Source organism: Capra hircus, chromosome 13 (genome assembly GCF_001704415.2).
Source record: "Capra hircus breed San Clemente chromosome 13, ASM170441v1, whole genome shotgun sequence".
NCBI lineage: Eukaryota > Metazoa > Chordata > Mammalia > Artiodactyla > Bovidae > Capra > Capra hircus.
This window is the reverse complement of record NC_030820.1, coordinates 62,071,746-62,096,129: the sequence shown is the minus strand read 5'-3', so window position 1 is coordinate 62,096,129 and position 24,384 is coordinate 62,071,746. Positions and strand designations below refer to the sequence as shown.

Sequence of the window (24,384 nt, the reverse complement as noted above, 5' to 3'; positions counted from 1 at the left end):
CCATGGAAAGAGGAGGCTGGCAGGCTACAGGCCATGGGTGTGCAAAAAGTTGGACATGATGAGCAACTCAGCACAGCAGAGCACAGCACTCTAAGATGAATCCTTTGTCTTCATGAGTGACTCAGTCAACTATGGGCTTTCCTGGTGGCTCATCTGGTAAAGAATCTGCCTGCAATGCGGGAGACCTGGGTTCAATCCCCGTGTTAGGAAGATCCTGTGGGGAAGGGAACGGCTATGCACTGCAGTATTCTGGCCTGGAGAATTCCGTGATCTGTATGGTCTGTGGGGTCGCAAAGAGTCAGACTCAACTGAGTGATTTTCACTTTCACTTTTTTGTCTTTGATATTAAACTTATGTCCCCAAAGAGATGTATTCTCTTTTTTGGGGAACAAATATCTCCAAATGAAGCATCAACTCACCCTATAAGCCTGTTCCACTATTTTAAAAATTCCAGAAATGAGATGCAGTTGGGGGACTGGAGGAGATGGATATAGGTGAATCAGAGGTCTCTGCTCGTGCCAAGTGGGTGCCCATTTGGGCTTCCTGGACCCGGTGTTCAGGGTTGACAAGGGCCCAATGCACCAGGCATAACAACCAACTCAAACAGCAGTAGTTGAGGAATAAACTTACTCAAGTCCAAGGAATATCTTACCCCATCAGCTGGCCTCAATGTGACCTGACCTTCCCTGCAGATGCAAAGGCTGGGTTCCTGTCTTTGTGAGACCTAGGCCAGTCACTGTCCTTCCCTGAACCTCAATATCCTCAACTGGAAAATGAGGTTTTCTATACCTATTAAGTGTGTTGTCGTGAGCACCAATGGTGAAGTGCACCTGCAGTGCCAAGCCATTTGCCTGGGCCACAATCTCCCTAGACTTTCCAGCAAAGAGGTGAAAATGACGACTTCTAAGCTCTCCTGTGGCTTTGATATCTGTTGTGTTTCCAATGTGGTTATGTGACCCTCGAGTAGGCATCAGAATGGAGAAGGAAGATATGAGTCTACCAATGTGTTGTCAGGACTTCCTGTGGATTTGAATGGCATGAGCTGACTCACACTGGCTTCAATAAAGATAAAAAATAAGAAGCGAGAAATGTATTTCAACTGGAATTGTTGTGGCAAGGAGGACTTCAGGTACACTTGGATCAAGGCACTATAATAATACATTGTCTCATCTCCTTTGTACAGCTTCTTTTTCTAGTGAGTTTTGCCAAAATATTTGTATATAAATACTATCTTGAGACAAATCAGACCCAGGCAACATGTGAAGACCTAAAGCCCCCTTGTGAGTCATGAGATCTAGCCAAGGGTTTTTGGTTTCTTTTACATTTTCAAAGAACTAACATTAGTTTGGTTAATATTTTGAATTATTTTTCTCTTTGTATTTAATTTACTCATGCTGTAATATTTATTGTACTCTTTCAGTGGTAACTTAGGGCTTAGTTATTCTTCTTTTTCTAATCCCTTAATGTATAGAGGAGGGTTGTTTATTTGGGTTTTTATTCCTTCTTTATGTAGGCACTTATTGCTACTCTTCCTCTCATTTTAATACTAGGGATATAATGTACAACATGATGACTATAGCTAATGGTGATGTATGATATATAGAAACTTTGTTAAGAGAGCGAATTCTAAGAGTTCTCATCACAAGGAAAAACTGTTGTTCTTTTTTCTTTATTTTTTAATTGTATCTATATGAGAACTTCCATGTTAGCTGAACCTATTGTCATAATCATTCATGGTACACAGAAATCAAACTGTTGGATTCAACTTATACAGGAATGAATGTCAATTTTTTTCTTTCCCCGAAATGGGGAAAAGATGACTAAAAAGGTGCAAACCTTTTTAATGAGAGCTGACACTTCCTGCACCCTCTGTCTGTATGGGACAATGATGACAAAGTAGCTGGGGTAGACCTCCCAGCTGGAAAACATGGTCTCTTAGTTGGGGAAACATTGAGGAGTGGCCCCCGCCTACCAGGAGACAGGTCCTGAGCAGAGTTGTAGGGCTGAGGAGGATTGAGAAGCTGGAGGGAGAGAAGGGATGATGACCAGGTGGATGGAACAGCCTGGACAAAGGCTCAGCGCTGACCCAAGTGGGCTACTGCTCAGCAGACGTCCTGAATTGTGAGACCTCCTTGTGTACTGTTGTGGGGGTTGGGATTGTCACAAAATAAGATGGAGAAGAAAGCTCTCATCTCTTTGCTATGGCCAACAGAGGAAGTGCCAGGTGTGACTTCAGATGGAATCCAGCTTTGCTTCTGACCAGCTGTGTGGTCCTGGAGAAGTCACTTCACCTCTCTGAGACTCAGTTGCCACACCTACTCCAAACCATTCACTGCATCACTCAGTGGAGATCAGAATTGAGTGAGATACAGTATATAAAGATTTAATACAGAATTTCTCAACACCTTTTAACAGTAATTCCAGTGTGTAGAAGCTGACATTCATCTTGTGCTCACCAGTGTCAGACTCTGGTAAAGCATTTTCCACTCATTGACTCATTTAATTCTCACGTCAACCCAAGAGGGAGCTTTTACTGCTAACTCCATTGGGCAGGTGAGAGGACTGATTCTGAGAGGTTCAGTGAGTTGGCTGAGATCACACAGCTGGTAATAGCAGAGGCCAGGTCATGCTCTGCTCTGTTCAACCTCTCACCTCACGTGTGTCAGAAGCCCTAGCACGGCATGAACTGAGGTCTCTTAGGAGAGTTGGTCCAAGGCCTTCTAGTTGCCCCAGGGCCTCAAGGGCCCCCTATGGTGACTTGACCTTGTGGGGCATCCTTCAGACAGAAGGCCCTTGAGTGAAGCAGTGCTGGTTCAAGCCTCTGTGTGACCCTGGCCTCTCTTAACCTGAGTCTCCCATGAGGATGAGAGTGGTTCTTCCCTCACAAAATTGCACAAGCACTGAGATGGCTCATGTTCCCTGGCTCTCTTTGCAGGAAAGTCAGATGGCCTCCTGGATAGGAGAGGCTTGAGGACCCTGAGGTGATAGCCTGGGTCTGTCCTCTGCAGAGGTAACATGGCTGTGAGTAAAGGACTCTGTGCTCCAGACTCCAGGGCAAAGGGGAAACTGAGGGCTTGCATGTTGAGAACGGCCATGAGAGAATTCTCATCAGTTCTGTGCGGGAGAGTTCAAGGCCAGGACAGCGGGACCTGCTGGGGGCTAGGGAGAGGTGGCTGAGTACTGGGAGATGGGACATCTCCTCTCTGAGCAAGGGATCCCATACTCATGGCTTTAAAACCTTGTCCTGCCAGTGGTTACCCTGTAACCTCAATATGTCACTTGTCTTTATGAGCTTCAGTTTCCTCATCAGTGGGGACAAGATTGGTGTCTCCTGCAGAAGGGTCCTATGAATAGGTCATGAGGTCAGGTGTGCTGGTGAAGACAGCCCTCCAACATGGTGGTGGTGTTAGCAGAAGAGAAGTGAGGCTGTCTCCACGTGACCTCGGGTCACCTTCTTGCCCATCCTGGGCCTCAGTGTTCCTATTTCTAAGACACGGAAGTGGGGCTGCATAATTCCCAAATTTCCTTCCGGCTAGGCATCCAGGTTCCTGCTGCCCTGATTGCCTATATCTTGTCTTCCCTAAAATCCCAATGGAAGAAATCCAACGGGCCACACAGGAGGTGCAGAAATGGCGTTTTATTGCTGGGGTTAGAGGGTGATGAGCACAGGAAGTTCTGACTTTGAGCACAAGTATTGGAAGGGTGTCCTTGGGCTGGGCTCAATTGTCACTTCTGGGGGATGGTGGCAGCATCAACCGTCCAGAGGGAGATGGTACAGAGGTTCAGTCACGTCCTGGGAACCAATCTGGAAGGAGACCCCAGTGTGAGACATGGGCAACCCGGGGCCCTTACCTGCTCCTGCATTCAGCTGAAATGGCTGCAGGGGTATTTTCCCCCAAACCCTGCAAGCTCTGAGGCTCAGGGAGGGACTGGCACCTGTGGTTTGGGGTCTCCCTCTGGCACCTGGCATTGAGGCCTCCTCATCCCCTCACTCTCCTACCCCCTCACCTTAGCAGAATGGCTGATGTGAAAAGACTGAGCAAGGCTCAGAGGAGCCTGGGTTCAGAGCTCAGCGCATGATCAGGATCAGGGATCAGACAGACACAGGCCAATGCTCTATCCATGGCCAGTGGATAGAGGCTCAGTCAGGGCTCAGTCAACAACTGGAGTGAAAGCTATGTTTGACTGGGGCTGGGAGCCAGCACAGAGAGATCCCACCCATTGCAAGGTCATGCAAAGGAGACCTGATAAGCAAGGCTTCAGGACTCTAGAGACCCCCTAGACCTGCTCGAGCATCTACCCCAAAACCAGAATCTGTCTGTCAACTGTTTTGTGCCTTTTACCAACTCTTCTGACATTAACGGGGGCTATCCCCAACCACCTTTCTCAGGAGAAAATCAACCTAGGGCTCTACCTAATAAGTCTCTTGGGCATGAAAGGAATATTTCAATTCCAACCCCCCTATTAGCATTCTAGCTTTCTTGGCAGGTTTATCCAGACTTTTGCAGCTATGCTTGTGATTGTTCACAGGCTCCCAACTGTGAGAGGCATGGAAAGCCTAAAATATTCTGAAATATAGAGCCTTTTGAAGAGTTAAAAATTATTAGAGTAGTGCTAATGTAGGATTTCACTGTTGAGCCAGTGCTTGCTGCCAAGTTCCCATATCCCTTATCCATTGTGCACCTGGGAGTGCACTAGTTAACATAGTTGGAATTTAAGAAAAACAAGCAGTATCCTTGGAATTAACCACATCAGACCTTTGAGCTAATTGGTTCTTTCTTTGTTGTAACTCACTGCACCTTTGCTCTGTGAGAAATGTAACTCTGTTTAATACTTTCTGAGGCTGACGTAGATTAGAAATATAAAGAAAAAACATTTCAAGGGAAAATAAGTTTTCTGGTTGAGCAGCCTTTATCAAAAGAGGGTCACAAAATGTTCATAGGCCTCCAAGGCCAGAAGATAATGTACACAACATTGTTTATGGGAAAGGTATGCAGAAAAACATCCTGGTTTCGATAAGGGCAAAATTGCTGGGGTGTTTGGGCTGATTCTGCATGACCTTGCATCTTTCATTTCCCTCTATGTACAAGTCAAAGTTAAAAGTCCCTTCTGAAAATAAAGTTATGGGCCTCATTCACCGAAGAAGCTTGGTCTACCCGTGTCTTTCTTTCTTTCTCTCTCTTACTCTCTTTTTCAGGCTGATCCCTTGGAGCATAGAGGCTCTCTGCGTTCACTTTCCTGCCTGGGCTTCTAAGACCTGAACAGGAAGGCGCTCTGCGTCTTCACTCCCTCGGGAGACCAGGAGGGCACCTGCAGCCTACGTGAACAGAGCAAGTCCCTTGTTTTGGGACTTTTTTGGCTTTCTGTGAAACCAAGGAATATCAGCCTCTTTCTCTCCTCTATTTTCTTATCTGCAACATTCTTTCTTTATCTCTCTCTAAATCATTAGCTGACAAAATTTCTCCTGAAGGTTCCCCTGGATCCTGCGGGGGCTTGACCCTGGCAGACTGGGTTCTGGGCTCAGTCAGGGGGAAGAATGAAGTCCAGTCTGGGTGTGGGATTAAGGGTCAGAACTCGATCTGTGACTGAGATCAGGGCTCAGCCTGCTACTAGAGAAAGAAGAGAAGTCTAACTTTGCTTCTGCTTCTCCACAGATCCCTGTGCGTATGTCTATGTGTGTGGTGGGTGGAGGCGGGCGGGATGTTTATCCTCCCTTAGCTTGGGGCCCAGAGCCCAGCTGTCACCAGCAGGCAGGCACCACAGAGGTTTTCCTCATCTGTGCTCTTTACTTTATCTCTGGGATTTCATACAGTTCACCTGAAAGAACAAATCAGTAGCAGTTCTCAGGTTGTAGCACTGGAAGCTGAATAGAAATCAGACACTAAAGGCTGAAACCATCCAGTGGGTCAGACTTGACAGCCATGGGACCTCTTGCTTGTCACTCCATCTCTCTGAGCCTCAGTTACTTCATCTGTAAAATGGGTATGAGGACATTACTCATCCCCACAGGGTCATTGCAAGGATCCAGTGAGATATAATATAAGAAGCACAGAGTGATGGCCCAATGAACTGGGTCTGTGGCTATTTTCTAGAAGAACTGCCTCCAGGACCCTGACACAGTTACCTCATTTCTGTTGCTCCCCAGCAACCCCAGCCTTGCCAGAGACCCAGGTCAAGAAGAGCTTCTGGGGTGTGGAGGTAAAGCCACACTCCTCATAAAAAGTGACAGGTAAGGGGTGGTTTTGATGAACAATGCCTACTGGATATTAAGCTCTTTCTGCTTTTCTTTAAATCCACTCATCAGCTTGGTAGCATTTATGATCTCCTTTCACTTGGGAGAAACCTGAAGCTCAGAGAGGTGGACCATTTGACCCCCACCCAACAGTTGCTAAGAGAACATCCAGGATTCGAACCCATATCTGCCCTGTCCTGTTTGTCACATCATTCTGGGCAGCAGGTTCTGCCAGTGTGACAAAGGAGGGCAATAGAAGCTCTCAGAGGCCCTCAGAAGCCCACAGAGGCCACCAGTCCATGGGATGCCTCTGGCCACACTTTCCTGACTTGCTCACAATGAAGGGTCTGCAGCTTCTCCGGGGTCCCCTGACAAGACCTGCCAGTGAGTCAGGCATAGAGCAGCGTGCCTTCCCCTATAAGGATGCATAGGATGCCCCCTCACCATTTCCCCAAGCTGTGACTTACAGATGCGTTTTTTTTTTTCAGATGCGGTTTTAAACATAATCCACATCCAGGCTTTCACATGCAGACTAGTGGGCATAGCTGAAGGTCACAATGAGCCAGGGAAAGAGAGAGAGAGGGAGACAGAGAAAAATGCAGGGAGGGATGGAAAGAAAGAGGTTTGGAGGTGAGGAGAGAGAGGAGAGATGGGAGAAGAAAGAGGACTGATTATTATCTGCTGTGAGCACCCTGCCCGCTGCCCACAGAGATGCTCAGTACAGGGGGCCTCAGAACTTCTGACCCTTAATGTTCTGGAATACTGGAAACCAAGAAGATCCAAATCTGAGAACCAGAGAACACTAGCATCCTAAAACTTCGAACATTATAATCCTAGAACCTTGAAGAACCTAGACTTTTAGCATTCAAAACACTATGCCCTTAGAAATCTTAATCTCTGTACTCTGAAAATTTATAGAGTTAAATGAGATTCTTGGAATGATAGAGAAATGGTTTTGTGTTTTTCACACTTTTGTGTGCCTACAATTCCCTGAGGAAGTTGTTAAAATGCAAATTACTGAGCAGCAATTCTGGGGTATGATCTGAGTCTCCATTTCTAAAGAGTGTCCATGGGAGGTCAGTGCTGCTGGTCTGAGGACCACATGATGAGCATGACTCAAGTTCAGTAAAACACAGAACAACATGGAGGACTTTTTTTAAAAATAAAGCCATAGTCCCAGCCCCCTACCAGAGTTGACTAATATAGAATCTTTGGAATTTCGGGCACATGGTATATATGTTTTTTTCATATGATGCACATGAATATGAACTATGGTATGTAGTTTTTTTTTTAATGAATTTAAATTATGTTGAATGAAGAAAAGTATTAGCCAAAAGGCCTACTGGCAGTCCATGTATATGGCAAATGGTTCAAGTGTGGGACCAGGTGATTTCAGCTCATGTCAGGCCCCTGGTCACCTCCTCCCCAGGCGAGGCTGAGTGAAGGGGGGCAGGTAGCAACTGATTGCCCCAAGGAAATTGGCCCCTCAGAAAGGAAGGTTTCCAGAGAGTATAGTCCAGCCAGGGAAGTCATACCTGCCCCTTCCAGGCCTGGCTCTGCACCCCAGGAGTGGGGGCTCACCTCGTAGTGTGTTACCAGGGACAACACCTCATTCACGAGATTGACTGCAAAGTCCACAACCTTGTTGAGCAGTCCAGTGCTCCTGGAGAAGAGAGGAAACTGATAATGTCAGTGAAGTCGGCAGAGCACCCAAGCAAAAGCAGTGGGAAGAGGGCAGGAGATGGTGGAGCACCTTGAAGCCAGGTGACTTGGGCCTCTCTCCCCAGGGGGCTCATCACTTAGAACCCCATGGTCGGCCAGCAGCACACCCCAATAGGTCATGACAGTCTCATCACAACCCTGAAACCTCATTGATCCATCCATCCATTCTTCTATGCATCCTCTATTCTTCCATCCAACCATCCATCCATCCATCCATCCATTCTTCTCCCCACCCATGTATCCATTCTATCATCCATCCCTGCATCTAGTCATCCGTTCATTCATTAATACATATTTAGAGAGCACCAACTATGTGCTCAAAAGCAAGACTGACTGGTGACATATAGATGAACAAAGCACAAGCAACTCCTAATGTGGTACGTGAATACTGGGTTGGATAAAAGTTTCATTTGGAGTTTTCTGCAAGAGCTTATGGAAAAACCCAAAAGACTTTTTGGCCAACCCAGTATTATCACGTTTTCCTAAGGCTGACTCCTTCCCACCTTCAGCTCTCGGCGTAACTGTCACCTCCTCAGGGCAGCCCCTGTGACTGCTTGCCTAAGGGAGGGCTTTCTGTCATAGCGCCCTGTTTGGTGTGCTGTTCTGCCCAGGAATGATGGCAATCGAATATATTCTATGTGGGTTCTTTACTGCTGGATTGAATGCTCCCCTGTCTGTCGTTCCCTCCAGAGACTAAGCTCCATGAGAACAAGCACCTTGCCGGCAGTCACCAGTACTTTCTCTTGAGCTCAGGATGGTCCCTGCCTGTGTGGAGCAGCTGCTCCACACATTTTTGGCTGAAGGAATAAATGAAGTAAAAATACGATTGAATATTTAATGACAACTTGTGACAAGTATTGAGAAGGGCAAGAGTAGAGTCTTATGAGAGAGAAGAAGAGGAAGCTTGTTTTAGACCCTAAATGAAGAGACAAACATGGAAATGTGATGCAGGAAAGGTGTCCTAGGTGCCTGAGCAGCCCGTATACAGGTCTTGAGTGGAAGGAGCTTGTCTGAGGCTCAGAGCAAAAACTAGTGGGTCTTGGGCAGAGTGGGCAGGGTGTGGATCCAGATCAGGTAGAGCCTAGATGACCCTGGGAGGGCCTGAGATTGCACCCAAGTGGAGAGAAAAGTCCCCAGAGGGTTTGGAGCAGCAGAGTGGAATGCCATTTTATAGATATGGACACTGAGACCTGGAAGGCAGGATGGTTTCCCTGGCGCTACAGGCTAGGCAGTGTCCAGTAGGGCTCAGGCATTTGGACTTACATCTCAGTCTTTTCATGTGCCAGTAGGCTGCAGACCTATCCTATCTTTTGTTTTGGGAGTCTTTAGACAAAGCTGTAATCAGATACCCTGTTGGGGAGGATGAATTGACCTCTGCACGACTCAACCTTGTTCCTTTCCAAGGCCACCCTTCCCCAGCCTTCAGCTTCCAGACTAATTCTCTCCCAGCCAGCACCAGGATCAGCCCTTCTCCTTCCACCCTCTTCCTGGGACTGAACATCTTTTTTCAAGCACACAGTTTAAGATGTAGATTTGGTGGGCTACTGGAGATCAGTGATTTAAATGGTGAAGACTTGGTTTTCAAGATGTCATTTTTTGGGAATTTTCCAGGGGGAGGAGGATGATTTAGGGACAATCTGAAACTAGAGCCCATAGTAGGCATTTACTATTCCTCTTGCCCGCTGCTAACAAGAGGCAGGAAGATAAACACAGTGGATTATTATTATTATTATTGAGGGACACTATGTAATATGAGACTGGTCAGTTCTTCAAGTAGAGATAACAATGCTAAATGTGCATGCCTCTAACAACAGACTTCAAAAACCATGAAGCTAAAACAGATAAAGCTGAAAGGTGAAATACAGCAATTCACAGTCATGGTTGGAGAGATCAACACTCCTGTCTCAGTAAGGGGAAGAACAAAGAGACAAAATTCAGCATAGATATCATTATTACTGAGAGCTTAGTACCTGCCAGGTATATGGTAAACACTTCCATTTTCTCATTTGACTAACACAGCAGCCTATGAGTTAGGTGTTCTTGCCATCTTTTTTTTTACAGATGTGGAAACTGAAGCATCTAGAGGATAAATTGATTACAAAACCACAAGTTAGTGGCAAAGCTAACTTGATTCCAAAATCTAACCTCTTCTTTTTGTACTCTGCTCCTCCCAGGTAAGGAATAGGGCTGAAATTATGAGTCCCAAGCCCTCTGTCATCTCCACTCTGTGGAGATGTGTGCGCCTGGCCTGCCCAGCACTCTGAGAGGGATGCTGTGTTGATTGTTCCCGCATTCTTCCACGACCACCTTGCAGTCACCGGTGTCATCAGTTTCAATGCCGACACTAAACTGGAGGACCAAGTTGAGGGCCAATTAGACAATCTCCCCCTACACAGGCCTGCAGGGAAATAGGTTCACAGTGAACAGAGGTGGAGAAGTGTCTTCACATTGCCCACGTTAGTCTCTCTCTTGTGTGGACATTATATGGGGTGTCTATTGACAAGGACAGGCCTGGTGTGCTGTGGTCCATGGGAGTCACAAAGCGTTGGATAGGACTCAGTGGCTGAACAACAAATGGACAATATCAATACTATCTGTTTTATTTATGGAATTTACATTCTTACATTAGGAATTTCTTCTCCTGGCCTCAAGGATTTGGCATTTGTGACATTTCTACAGAGTGTCACTCCAATGATTAAAACAAAAGTAAGAGTTAACATTTCCTAAGAGAATACTACGTTATGTATTTCCAAAATGGTATTTTACCTGGATTAATCCAGTTAATCTCTATGGCAATACCATTTGAAAAAAGTACTACCATTATCTCTGTTTTCAGAATGAGGAAACGTGGTATAGAGAAGGTAAGTAACTATCTCAGGATCGCATAACTAACGAATGATGAAGTCATAGTGCACTTTAGTTTCCAAAGACTCCTACACGTCTTCATTTCCTATCTCTCTGTATCTTCAAAGTAATCAAAAGACCCAGAAATTATATTTTCCATATAATTTTTACACGCTCTTCATTACATACTGTACACTGCTATATGGCCCATACTGGTCACTGCCATTAAAAGAGAATCTTGAGAGACAAAATGATGCTGGGGTAAACTTTGCCAAAGAGCTATAAGTGATCATGTCTTCTCAATTCTCAAGTTTTAGAATTAGAAAAGTGTTAAGATTTTGGAAATGTATTTCATGGGGGTATTTTTTAAAAAAGACATTTGGTTACAGGGAAAGTTTCTTAGAACATTTTAAAGGTTTGGAGTCTAGACTTGCAAGGACCTACTTATTTTACTGGTTGAGAGACTAAGGTAGCAGGGTGAAAAATTGTCTGATTTCAATTGGAGATCTATCGGCCATACTGCACTGCATCTCCCAAACATCAAATTCCAAGACATACTCACAGGTTCACATTGACTTCAGCAGTGATGGGGATTTTCATTATTGCACCTTTGCCATCAGAAGTCTCTACAAATGTGGTATCCAGGATGTGCAGGTTACTGATATTCACCCTGTGCAAAAACCACAATTCATCCTTGTCATTGCTCTTGACAGGCACTGCTGGGCTTTTGTCTATGGCAGCGTCGTGTTGAGCATTTGAGCCTCATAGACCTTGCCTTTGGTCCCATGCGAGTCCTGCTCAGAGATTGGATTCTCTCCCCTGGATGCCACAGCAAACTGAGGATCAGACAGCTGTGATCTCCCTCAAGATGCCAAGGGTGAACATGTGTCAGAGTCAGAATTTGTTCTTTTCTATTAAACTGATACACAGGTGCTTTACAGTGTTATGCTGTGCTCACGTGTGGGGCTTCCACGGTGGCTCAGGGGATAAAGAATCTGCCTGCCATGTGGGAGACCTGGGCTTGATCCGTGGTTTGGGAAGATCCCTGGAGAAGGAAATGGCAACCCACTCCAGTATTCTTGCCTAGAGAGTTCATGGACAGAGGAGCCTGGTGGTCTACAGTCTGTGGGGTCACAAAGAGTCCGACATGACTGAGTGACTAACATTTTCACTTTTCATTAGGTTCAGGTGTACAGCAAAGTGATTCAGATATAGATATATATAGATATAGATGTATTTTTATTTCAGATTCTTTTCCCTTGTAAGGTATTACAAAATACTGAGTATAGCTCCCTGTGCTATACAGTAGGTCCTTGTTGGTTGTCTATTGTATATATAGTACTGTGTATATATTAACGCAAACTCCTAATTTAGCCTCCACAGTGTTTCTCTTTTGGTAACTGTGAGTTTTTTTTTTTTTTAAGTTTTATGTACATGAGCCTTTTTGTGTAAGTTCTTTTGTATCATATCTTAGATTCTATGTATTAGTGGTATCTATGATATTTGTCTTTCTCTCTCTGACCTACCTCATATAGTATGATTATCTCTATATCCATTTGGTTATTTCTGGCAACAGCATTATTTCATTCCTTTTTATGCAGGCCTAGAATTAGAACCCAGGACTGCTTGATTCCCAGACTTCACGTGTGGGCCACCTACATGGTGTGAATTCTAGTTTCCTCTCTCCTGAGACCATTCAGACTTTTATACTCAGTTATATTCAGAGAAGAAAAGTCTTATTCTTGGGGAAGGGGAATATAGGCACCAGCCAACAGGTAGAGGTAAGGGTGAAGAGAACCTTCATCTGACCCTGATATCACAGAAGAGAAAGTCTAAACCCATGAGATACCTGGATAGCCCCTACAGCCCTCTAATTTTTTAAGCTCTAGTGGAATGGGACTCAGATCACTACTGCTCTGTAAGAACACACAACGTTTATTCATCGTCCCTGATGGCTTACTTGGTAGAGAATCTGCCTGGAATGTGGGAGACCTGGATTCAACCCCTCGGTTGGGAAGATCCCCTGGAGGAGGGCATGGCAACCCCTCCAGTACTCTTGCCTGGAGAATCCTCATAGACTGAGAAGGCTGCAGGCTACAGGATATGGGGTCACAAACAGTTGACAGGATGAGCGACTAAGCACAGAACAGCACAGCACTCTAAAAGAGCAACCCTTTGTCTCCATGAGTGACTCAACCAACTATGGGCTTCCCTGGTGGCTGAGCTCGTAAAGAATCTGCCTGCAATGTGGGAGATCTGGGTTCAATCCCTGTGTTAGGAAGATCCTCTGGAGAACAGAATGGCAATACACTCCAGTATTCTGGCCTGGAGAGTTCCATGATCTGCGTAGTCAGTGAGGTTACAAAGAGTTGGACATGACTGAGCAAGTTTGACTGTTTAGATCACAACAAACTGTGGGAAATTCTTCAAGAGATGGGAATACTGGACCACCTTACCAAAAAGAAACAGATAGAATCAGACATGGAAAAACAGCCTGGTTCCAAATTGGGAAAGGAGTATGTCAAGACTGTATATTGTCACCCTGCATATTTAACTCATATGCAGAGTACATCATGAGAAACACTGGGCTGGAAGAAGCACAAGCTGGAATCAAGATTTCTGGGAGAAATACCAATAACTACAGATATGCACATAAGAGTGCCCTTATGGCAGAAAGCGAAGAAGAACTAAAGAGCTTCTTGATGAAAATGAAAGAAGAGAGTGAAAAAGCTGGCTTCAAACTCAACATTCAAAAAACAAAGTTCATGGTAACTGGTCCCATCACTTCATGATAAATAGAAAGGGAAACCATGGAAACAGTGACAGACTTCATTTTTTTGGCTCCAAAATCACTGCAGATGGTGACATGCAGCCATGAAATTAAAAGACACTTGCACCTTGGAAGAGAAACTATGACCAACCTAGACAGCATATTCAAAAGCAGAGACATTACTTTGCTGACAAATGTCCATCTAGTCAAAGCTGTGGCTTTTCCAGTAGTCATGTATGGGTGTGAGAGTTTGACTATAAAGAAAGCTGAGCACTGAAGAACTGATGGTTTTGTACTGTGGTGTTGGAGAAGACTCTTAAGAGTTCCTTGGACTGCAAGAAGATTAAACCATTCCATCCTAAAGGAGATCAGTCCCGAATATTCATTGGAAGGACTGATGCTGAAGCTGAAACTCCAATACTTTGGCCACATGAGGCAAAGAACTGACTCCGTGGAAAAGACCCTGAGGCTGGTAGACTAAAGGCAGGAGGAAAAGGTGATGACAGGGAATGAAAATGTTGGATGGCATCACTGACTCGATGGACATGAGTTTGAGCAAGTTCCTGGAGTTGGTGAAGGACAGGGAAGCTCTGGTGTGCTGCAGTCCACGGGGTTGCAAAGAGTTGGATACGACTGAGCGACTAAACTGAACTGAGCGACTTCCACTTTCACTTTTTGTCTTTGATATTAAACTTATGTCCCCAAAGAGATGTATTCTCTTTTCTGGGAACAAAAATCTCCAAATGAAGCATCAACTCACGCTGTAAGCCTGTACACTACTTCAAAAACTCCAGAAATGAGTTCTTCCAACCAGTTCTTAGCTTCCTCAGTCTTCTCCGGGTCCTCCTCAGCAGTCTTCAATTGCTCCAAGATAGCTGCAAAAACAATCTCCACTTAACGTGGTACACAACTTATGGAGCGGCTCCTATGCACCAGCTACTAAATGAGAATATTTGCCTATGTTATTTCATTTAATCTTTGTAACAACTGCATAAAGTAGGTATTACTAATATTTGCACTTTCAGATAGGGAAATAAAAGAGCAAAAGTTTTAGAAATTGATCAAAGTCCCACAGCTAGGAGACCTTGCTCTTTTCATGCCGCCTTCATGCTAATACATACTCATTATTCATCAACAAAGCAATCAACCCACTGAGCAGGCAATAGGTATTGATAACACATCAGCTTCTAGTAGTGAAGCACTAATGAGCTGCTCATACAAACAAAACAAATGTAGGATAAAATAAGAAATGGAAAATCTAGAATCAAAGAAAATATACGGATTGCCAAATAAGAGTCTAGGAATGACAGCTTTGCATAAGGCCTAGAAAAGGGTTGACTAAAGAAAAGAACAAGAACAGAGAATCCTAGTGGACAGAGGAAAGAGGGATTTGATAGAGGAAGTGACATGGCAGATGTGGAATGGCACATTTGAAAAGTATTAAGGAACTATGTGTAGAAAATAATTCAAATGAGAAACAACAAGGCAAGCACTAGCTCAAAGAATAAGAAAAGTCTGCAAGAAAAAGTATGTAATCAAAGGAGTGCAACGTGGCTTTGCAGTGGACAGTACCTAGTTATAATGATGCAGTGATGGAAACTACACCTGGTCTTTTAACTCACTAGGTGATTTTGATGCAGACACCTCTGCTTCTGTGTTCAGAAGCATTGCTGTTTTATCAGCAATGAAGGTTGCCTAAGCGCTGGCAAGGTTTAAAGGGCAGTCCTTTACAGAAGTTAGCTTCTCCTACCAAGAATATTTAGCAATGTCCCAGTAATGTTTCCAAAAAGTGAAAAGAAGACCAAGGTCTTTCAAGAAGTTAGTATGACAAGGAACATGATTCACTAGTTCAGTTCAGTTCAGTCGCTCAGTCGTGTCCGACTCTTTGCGACCCCATGCACTGCAGCATGCCAGGCCTCCCTGTCCATCACCAGCTCCGGAGTTCACCCAAACTCATGTCCATCGAGTTGGTGATGCCATCCAGCCATCTCATCCTCTGTCGTCCCCTTCTCCTTCTGCCCCTAATCCCTCCCAGCATCAGAGTCTTTTCCAATAAGTTAACTCTTTGCATGAGGTGGCCAAATTATTGGAATTTCAGCTTTAGCATCATTCCTTCCAAAGAACACCCAGGGCTGATCTCCTTTAAAATGGACTGGTTGGGTCTCCTTGCAGTCCAAGGGACTCTCAAGAGTCTTCTCCAACACCACAGCTCAAAAGCATCAATTCTTCGGTGCTCAGCTTTCTTCACAGTCCATCTCTCACATCCATACATGACCACTGGAAAAACCATAGCCTTGACTAGACGGACCTTTGTTGGCAAAGTAATGTCTCTGCTTTTCAATACACTATCTAGGTTGGTCATAATTTTCCTTCCAAGGAGTAAGCGTCTTTTAATTTCATGGCTGCAGTCACCATCTGCAGTGATTTTGGAGTCCAAAAAATAAAGTCTGACACTGTTTCCACTTTTCCCCATCTATTTCCCATGAAATGATGGGACCAAATGCCATGATCTTTTTTTTTCTGAATGTTGAGCTTAAAACCAACTTTTTCACTCTCCTCTTTCATTTTCTTCAAGAGGCTCATTTTCTAATATAAATTTATTTATTTTAATTGGAGCTTAATTACTTTACAGTGTTGTACTGGTTTTGCCATACATCAACATGAATACACAACAGAGTATTACTTAGCCATTAAAAAGAATATATTTGAATCAGTCCTAATGTGGTGGATGAGACTGGAACCTATTATACAGAGTGAAGTAAGCCAGAAAGAAAAACACTAATACAGTATACTAACGCATACATATGGAATTTAGAAAGGTGGTAATGATAACCCTGTATGTGAGACAGCAAAAGAGGCTTTTCAGTTCCTCTTCGCTTTCTGCCATAAGGGTGGTGTCAGCTGCATATCTGAGGTTATTGATATTTCTCCCAGCAATCTTGATTCCAACTTGTGCTTCCTCCAGCCCAGCGTTTCTCATGATGTACTCTGCATAGAAGTTAAATAAGCAGGGTGACAATATACAGCCTTGACGTACTCCTGTTCCTATTTGGAACCAGTCTGTTGTTCCATGCCCAGTTCTAAATGTTGCTTCCTGACCTGCATATAGATTTCTCAGGAGGCAGGTTAGGTGGTCTGGTATTCCCATCTCTTTCAGAATTTTCCAGTTTATTGTGATCAAGGTAGGTAACTTTAAAGCTACCTAGGCTAGGTAGAAATTCTTTTCCAGTTGGTTAATACAAGTTGCTAAGTAAATTGGATGACCCAACAGAAGAATATGCTACCAATATAAATTAAATATTTAACTTGCATACATAAATGGCTAATAAATATGAAAAAAAATGAGTGAATGCTTTCATAATTATAGAAATGCTGTGATGAATTATAACCTTTCATCTGTGAGACTGGAAAAAATTTCAGTTGTCCAAACCAGTGCTGTCAAGAGAGTAGAAAAAAGATACTCTCACAAATGATTGGAGAAACTATTAATATACAGGATTATTTGTCGATACATGCCGAAAATTAAAATATGCAAGCCTTTTGACCTTTTGAAATGTCACTTTGAGGATATTACCCTGTGAATATATTAGCAAAGTTTACCGTGATAGAAGATGTAAAGTGATATTCAGCTAAGTATTCCCTGTTTCTAGAAAAAGAATAAACAAATGAATCAGGAACCGGTTGGTCACCTCTCTCAGTAAGCCACCCATAAGGAGCTGCCCCTGCTGGCAGCCTTTGGTAATACAGGCTTGGTATTTAGGAAGTAAGCTCCTAGGTGCCACTGATCATCCCTGTTGTGGACTCACTTACAAGCGTACTGTCAAGGTTGTCAAGTCCTTTCTCAAGACCAGATTTCAGCTTCCTCAGAACATCCTTGCCAAGACTGTCAAGAGGAGATGCTGAGGTCCCAGCGAGCAGGCCTCACAAGAGAACAAGAATCCAAAGCTGAAACATCTTGTCCTGACACCTGGACAGTCATGGGAAGAATAGGAGTGAGAATTACCCACAGGAAAATGGCATCGTGGAAGAGCACCTAGGACTCTGACACTCAGCAGTTCTTGAAGATAATGCGGTTATCTCCTGTCTTACAGATGGGCAACCCAGGTCAGAAAGCTAGAGAAACATGCCCAGAGATAAACAACCAGTGAATGAAGGAGCTACTACTTGAAAAGTCACTGTTGACTCCAGGTCAGCTCTCTTTACTGGAGGTCCTTTGCACATGCTGGCTTCTCTGCATGGAACATTTCCCTCTTCTTTTCATTTTTAGCTGTATCACTTCTTACTGACTTTCCAGCTTCAGTAGGACATCGTGTCCTCTTGAACTCTCTCCAGAGACTAGGTTAGGTGTCATCACTCCACCATCTTGCTGCCTTTATTCACTGTTAAGAGTCCTGGGTCCCAGTTAGTGACAACTTGGCTGCTTTTCCCACCAGGCTGCGAGTTCCTTAGAGGAGGGATTGTGACTTATTTCACAATGAGTTGAATTCCCAACTCATAGTAAAAAACTGCCGCTAGTAAGTACAACAAAAGAAAGTTTGCCAAACAAAAGTATGAACAAGTAAGTGGGCACCACGTCATGATGCTGCATTCACCATCCATTTGACATTTCTCCTAATTGAATCTATTTCTTAGTTTGCTCCATTCAAAGTATTAGCTAACTCAAGTGGCCCCACTCCTCTGCTTCTTGTTCTTAGAGCCTTTGGAAGGGCTTCCCTGGTGCCTCATGGTAAAGATTACAATGGATGAGACCCAGATTCGACCTGTGGGTCAGGAAGATCCCATGGAAAAGGAAACGGCAAACCACTGCAGTATTCTTGCTTGGAGAAATCCATGGACAGAGGAGCCTGATGGGTTACAGTCCATGGGTTCCAAAGAGTCAAACACAATTGAGGGGCTAATTTAATCTCTATGCCTCTTTTCCCCAATGCCTATTGTAGGCCTCTCGTGGAGTGACATTAAGGGGGAAGCCCACCATTCATGGTTTGAAGAAAAATACAAAGTCCTTGCTCCCCTGTGCAGTCTCCTGGAATTCTGCTGGGTGCTGAGGGCCCTTTTATATTGATGGCAATGGGCAGGGAGGCTGCCCCCGGAAACAAGCTCTGCGTCCAGAGCCATCCAAGGAGACTCCAATGAAAATAAGCCCTGTCCAGAGTGAACAGAGACACTTCCAAAGCAAAGGTCAGTCAGGATGCTTGAATTGGATGGCTATGGAGAGGACTTTGCTCCAAACTAAGAGCAGGTTCTCATGGAGCCTCCAGTTACCAAAATGGTGGCCATGTGGGTTGGGGGGTGGGGCTGGGGCCCAAACTTTGAGTGGATGAATTGGAGAGTTTTCTGGTAGAAGGATCCATAGTGATCATCTAGCTTAATTTTATCAGCATTTGCAAACTCAGGCTCAGAGAGGGAAAGCAGTCAGCCTGTAAGAGAGGGACAGAGATGGGGCTAGGCTTGCGGCCCATAGTAGCATCAGGGTCAGTGAGCAGTGAAGTCGTTCTTCCCAAACCTTCTCTTGTGTCCAAGTGCTCTCCATAACATCCTTCACAGTAGAACCAGTCTCAGGAAAAATATTTGCAACGACAGTTTTCTCAGGACCCACCCTCCCCCATCTGCCCACTCCATTGAGTCAGTAGAGTTTCTCCTGAGAGTGAATATGGTCTGCCTCCGTGTATATCCCCATATATGCAGTATCCCTGCACACTTACTCCCAACCCCTCTACTCTCAATGTAGCTGCCAGAAGTTAAAGCTCTCACCTTAAACCAAAGTCCCCATCATGGCCCCTGTGTCATCTACTCACTGCCACCACAAACGCACCTACCTCTCTCTCCATGGCTCTATTGTCTTCCTTCTCTTCCAGAAACATATCAGCATCATTGCTGCCTTGGCCCTCTGCACAGATTATTCCCTCTTTACGGAACTCTCCTCTTGAAGCCAGTGTGAGTTGGGTCCTGCTGTTGAAACTCACAGTAAGTCCTGACAACACATTTATAGATTCACATCAACTCCTCCCTTCAGGTGACAACTCCAGGGTCAACTTACCTTGTTAGAAACATGACAGACATCACAGCCGCAGGAGAGCTTAGCACTCAACTGAACCTCCTTGCCGGGAAGCCTGGGGAGCCTATGGTCCAGAGAAGGAGAAGGACTCAGCCAAGGATAGACGTGAATTGAACCTAACTTATTTTCCTCTTCCATTTCACATGTTTTAGTTCTGTTGAAGTTTTCCACCTGGGCAATATATTTTTAAAAGAAAAGATTAAATAAAATTATCAAATATGTTTGCTTAAGCAATGGATGCCTGAGCCCCTCTCTAGATACTTAGAGTGAGGGGCTGCAGGGTGGATGACCAGAAGTGGAGGTAACTGGACTAGGGTGGTCAAAAGGTACTTTTGATCTTGAGTTCTGAGAGCTGTGATCCCAACACCATCCCCTGAACCCCGCCTCTGCCTAGACATGACTGTGCAAAGCTAGGTGCTTATCTTGCTTCATCTTCTTTTTCATCTCATGAGCAACCAGGCAGGGGTGTTACTGCCATTATTTCTTGATTGAGGAAAGTGAGGCTCAGAAGAGAAGGATAACTTGCTCAGGGTGGAACAGATGGGAAGGGGCAGATCCAGAGAGGGCACCCAGTTCTGCACCCTCTCCACTGAGATTGGCTGTTCCCACTCTCAGCCTCTGGGAGCAGCAGCGAGTCTCACTCTTTGGCCCCAGTAAGTCCAGGGCAGTACCTGGCCATTCGCTTGGCACTGCAGGACTACTTTCACCATTGGTGCTCAGGACAACTCACTAAATAGGTTTGGAAAGCTCCATTTTCTAGTTGAGGAAACTGAGGTTCAGGGAAGGAAGGTGACTGGCTGAAGTCTCACAAGGACAGGAATCAGCATTTGCGATCTCAGGGAAGGACCTTTCTCTCAGATCTCATTGAGGTCACCTGGTGGGGCAGGAAAGTCCTTGCACTTGAATACCCTGTTTATTCCTTGACCTCTGCTGTTTGAGTTGGTGGTAATGCCTGGTGCATTGAGCACATGGCAACCTGAAACATTCGATCCAAGGAGCACAGATGAGTGCCCATATGGCATTAGGCTGGCAGATGAGTGCCCATATGGCATTAGGCTGGGAGCACCAGTAGAGTTCCAGATCACTCAGGGTCAGTCTCCTCCGATCATCTACTTGCACCTCAGCAGGAACCTGTAACACTTTCACGTGAACATGGCCAGATCAAGGTAGGGGTAAGGACCAGAGGCGTGGGTAGCTAGTGTTCCTCTTGCTGAATATGGTCCTGTCATCTGAGCACAGGGCAGGTGCCTAAGCCTGGGGCTGAGACACGGAGGACCCCATCCATCTGAGCCTTGGACTGGTCAGCAGACTCACCTCCCAGGCTGTTTGTGCCTAGTTCTGCAAACGTCTAGGCCCTTACTCCCCTGGTTGTAGGCACAGAGCTGAGGGCTGTGCAGGAATCTTGTGAAGAGAGTTTTTCCACCTCAGGAACACAGCCCAAGGGGCCGGTGTGATGTAGTGAGTCCAGACCTGGTGTTGGCCCCAGGCTTCAGCTGCCTCTTATAAAATTCGAGACAACTCCATGTCTAGTGGCAAGATGGAAACTACAATACCCCAACTCTGGGGTTGGGCAGACTGGATTCGATCTTCCTTTTGCCTGTTGCTGGCTGTGTGGCCTGGATAAGGAGCTTCATCTCCCCGAGCCTCAGGTCCCCTAAGTGTGAAATGGGACTAGCTATGGGCCTCTCCTCCCAGGGGTGCTGTGAGAAGTGGTGAGATAATGTGTGTAGGCCCCTGACAGACAGTTGCTACAGTGATGGTGATGATAAAAATTGTTGCTGGTGTCTGGTCACCACACTCCTCTCCGCCTTTGGTTTCTCATCTGATTATGGAAAATTTTGAAAGAGATGGGAATACCAGACCACCTGACCTGCCTCTTGAGAAAACTATGCAGGTCAGGAAGCAACAGTTAGAACTGGACATGGAACAACAGACTGGTTCCAAATAGGAAAAGGAGTACATCAAGGCTGGATATTGTCAGGATTGACTCTGTTAATAACTTTCTTTGTGACTCTTACCAAGACATTCATTTTCTCCCAGGGTCTCCATTTCCTCTAACTTCAAAATGAACAGTGGTTCTCTGCTAGACCGCTGACACTTCAGGGTTCTGAGAGGTGATCAGGAATATCTGGGGCTACCTGCCGCATTCCACCAGATGGCGCACCTGGTGCTCTTGCTTTGCAGGCATCCCTCCTGCTCCTTGGGCACTGTGATAACTCTGAGGCCATGAGGGCCAGGACCACAGGGCATCATCCCCAGGACCTGACAGACAGATGCTTAATAATTATTTATTACAGCCTGCAGAGGCATTTTTCATTAACACTGATTAATTAAAGTGTACACATTGAGAAATCCATGCATTTTATTTATAACAGCACAATAAGCTTCCTCTTAGAGAGTCAGCCTTGGGTTATCGCAGACTTTTCCCTTGTTGATTGTGTGACAGCAGGCAAATGCCCTAGCTTATCAGAGCTTTTTTTTTTTCTTTCTTTTAAACATGAAGCCAGAAATGGAATGTCCTAAGATATTGGGTTACCTTAGAAGAGCTGCTCAGGGAACTAATGGAAGGAAATGTCATTAGAGAGCCCTAACCTTGGCTAGATAAGGTGCTCCATGAATAACAGCGACCATTATCATAACTATTACTGCAATAAACAGTAGTGAGTGGTGAGCAAAGACAGCATTTAGGAGCCCAGGAAAATAGAGAGTATGACAGGAGGCAGTGTGTGCAGTTCTTAAAAGTGTGATGGGACTGGGTTCAAATCCTAGCACTGCCTTGTGAGCTTTCCCTCTCGTAACTCAGCTAACTCACCTGGAAGGTGGGCAGAGTGGGTGTACCTACCTCACTGAATCAGTCTGAAGGGTACACAAGTTAACATGTATAAACCCGGACACACAGTCCCTAGAAATGTGCTCTCCTTGCTCTTCCACTAGATTGGGAGCTCCATGAGGCAGGGATCGTGTCTGTTTTGTTCCCTGACGTGTCCCCTGTGTCATAACAATGCCTTGTGATCGCAGCTGATGAACACATGCTCCCTGATGTGTTGTTGGTGTTCCTATAGCACAGAGGTCGGGTGCCCACTGATGACTTCCCTGTGGGAGAGCCACGATGCTCTGTTTTCAAGTACTTTCCATGCATGTCTGCCTCTCCCCACTGGGCACTTCTGCTGCATTAGGACCCACCCCTCCCTTCTCTCTGGTCCCTCTCTGTTCAGTTGACCACACGTATGCATAGTGCTTTAGAGGGTGGGCCTCGCTGGCCCAAAGTTTCTCCACTATGGGTATTGCTCCAGCTGATGGGAATGTAGCAAGTAGCTCCCATTTGTTCCTGTTCAGTTCAGTCCAGTCGCCCAGTCATGTCCAACTCTTTGTGACCCCATGGACTGCAGAAACCAGGCTTCCCTGTCTATCACCAACTTTGGAACTTACTCAGATTCAAGTCCATCGAGTTGGTGATGCCGTCCAACCATCTCATCCCATGTCATCCCCTTCTCCTCCCGCTTTCAATCTTTCCCAGCATCAGGGTCTTTTCAAATGAGTCAGTTCTTTGCATCAGGTGGCCAAAGTATTGGAGTTTCAGCTTCAGCATCAGTCCTTCCAATGAATATTCAGGACTGATTTCCTTTAGGATTCACAGGTTGCATCTCCTTGAAGCCCAAGGGACTCTCAAGAGTCTTCTCCAACACCACAGTTCAAAAGCATCAATGTTCGGTGCTCAGCTTTCTTTATAGTCCAACTCTCACATGCATACAGGACTACTCTGAAAACCATAGCTTTGACTAAATGTACCCTTATTGGCAATCTAATGTCTCTGCTTTTTAATATGCTGTCTAGGTTGGTCATAGCTTTCCTTCCAAGGAGCAAGTGTCTTTTAATTTCATGGCTACAGACACCATCTGCAGTAATTTTGGAGCCCTAGAAAATAAAGTCTCTCACTGTTTCCATCGTTTTCCCATCTATTTGCCATGAAGTGCTGGGGCCAGATGCCTTGATCTTAGTTTTCTAAATGCTTAATTTTAACCCAGCTTTTCCACTCTCCTCTTTCACTTTCATCAAGTGGCTCTCTAGTTCTTCTTCACTTTCTGCCGTAGGGTGGTGTCATCTGCATATCTGAGGTTATTGATATTTCTCCCGGCAATCTTGATTCCAGCCTGTGCTTGATCCACCCCAGCATTTCACATAATGTACTCTGCATATAAGTTAAGTGAGCAGGATGACAAAATATATTCTTGCCGTGCTCCTTTCCCAATTTGGAACCAATCTGTTTTTCTATGTCCCATTCTAACTGTTGTTTGTTGACATGCATACAGATTTCTCAGGAGGCAGGTCTGCTGGTCTGGTATTCCCATCTCTCTGAGAATTTTCTACCATTTGTTGTGATCCACACAGTGAAAGGCTTTTTTAGGATTTTTTTTTTTTTTTTTTTTTTTTTTTTTTTTTTTTTTTTTTTTTTTTTTTTTTTTTTTTTTTTTTTTTTTTTTTTTTTTTTTTTTTTTTTTTTTTTTTTTTTTTTTACACATTGAAAGGCTTTGAGGATTTGAAATAGCTCAGCTGGAATTCTTGTGTGTGGTGTTAGAAAGTGATCTAGTTTCATTCTTTTACAAGTGGTTGACCAGTTTTCCCAGCACCACTTGTTAACAAGATTGTCTTAATCCATTGTACTTTCTTGGCTCCTTTGTGAAAGATAAGGAGTCCATATGTGTTTGGATTTATCTATGGGCTTTCTATTTTATTCCATTGATCTATGTTTCTGTCTTTGTG

General features: G+C 44.8%; 1 pseudogene; it reads right to left on the bottom strand.

Moving 5' to 3' along the window:
- LOC108637355 overlaps nt 1-21,873 on the bottom strand; it is an 87,704-nt pseudogene extending 65,831 nt beyond the window's left edge.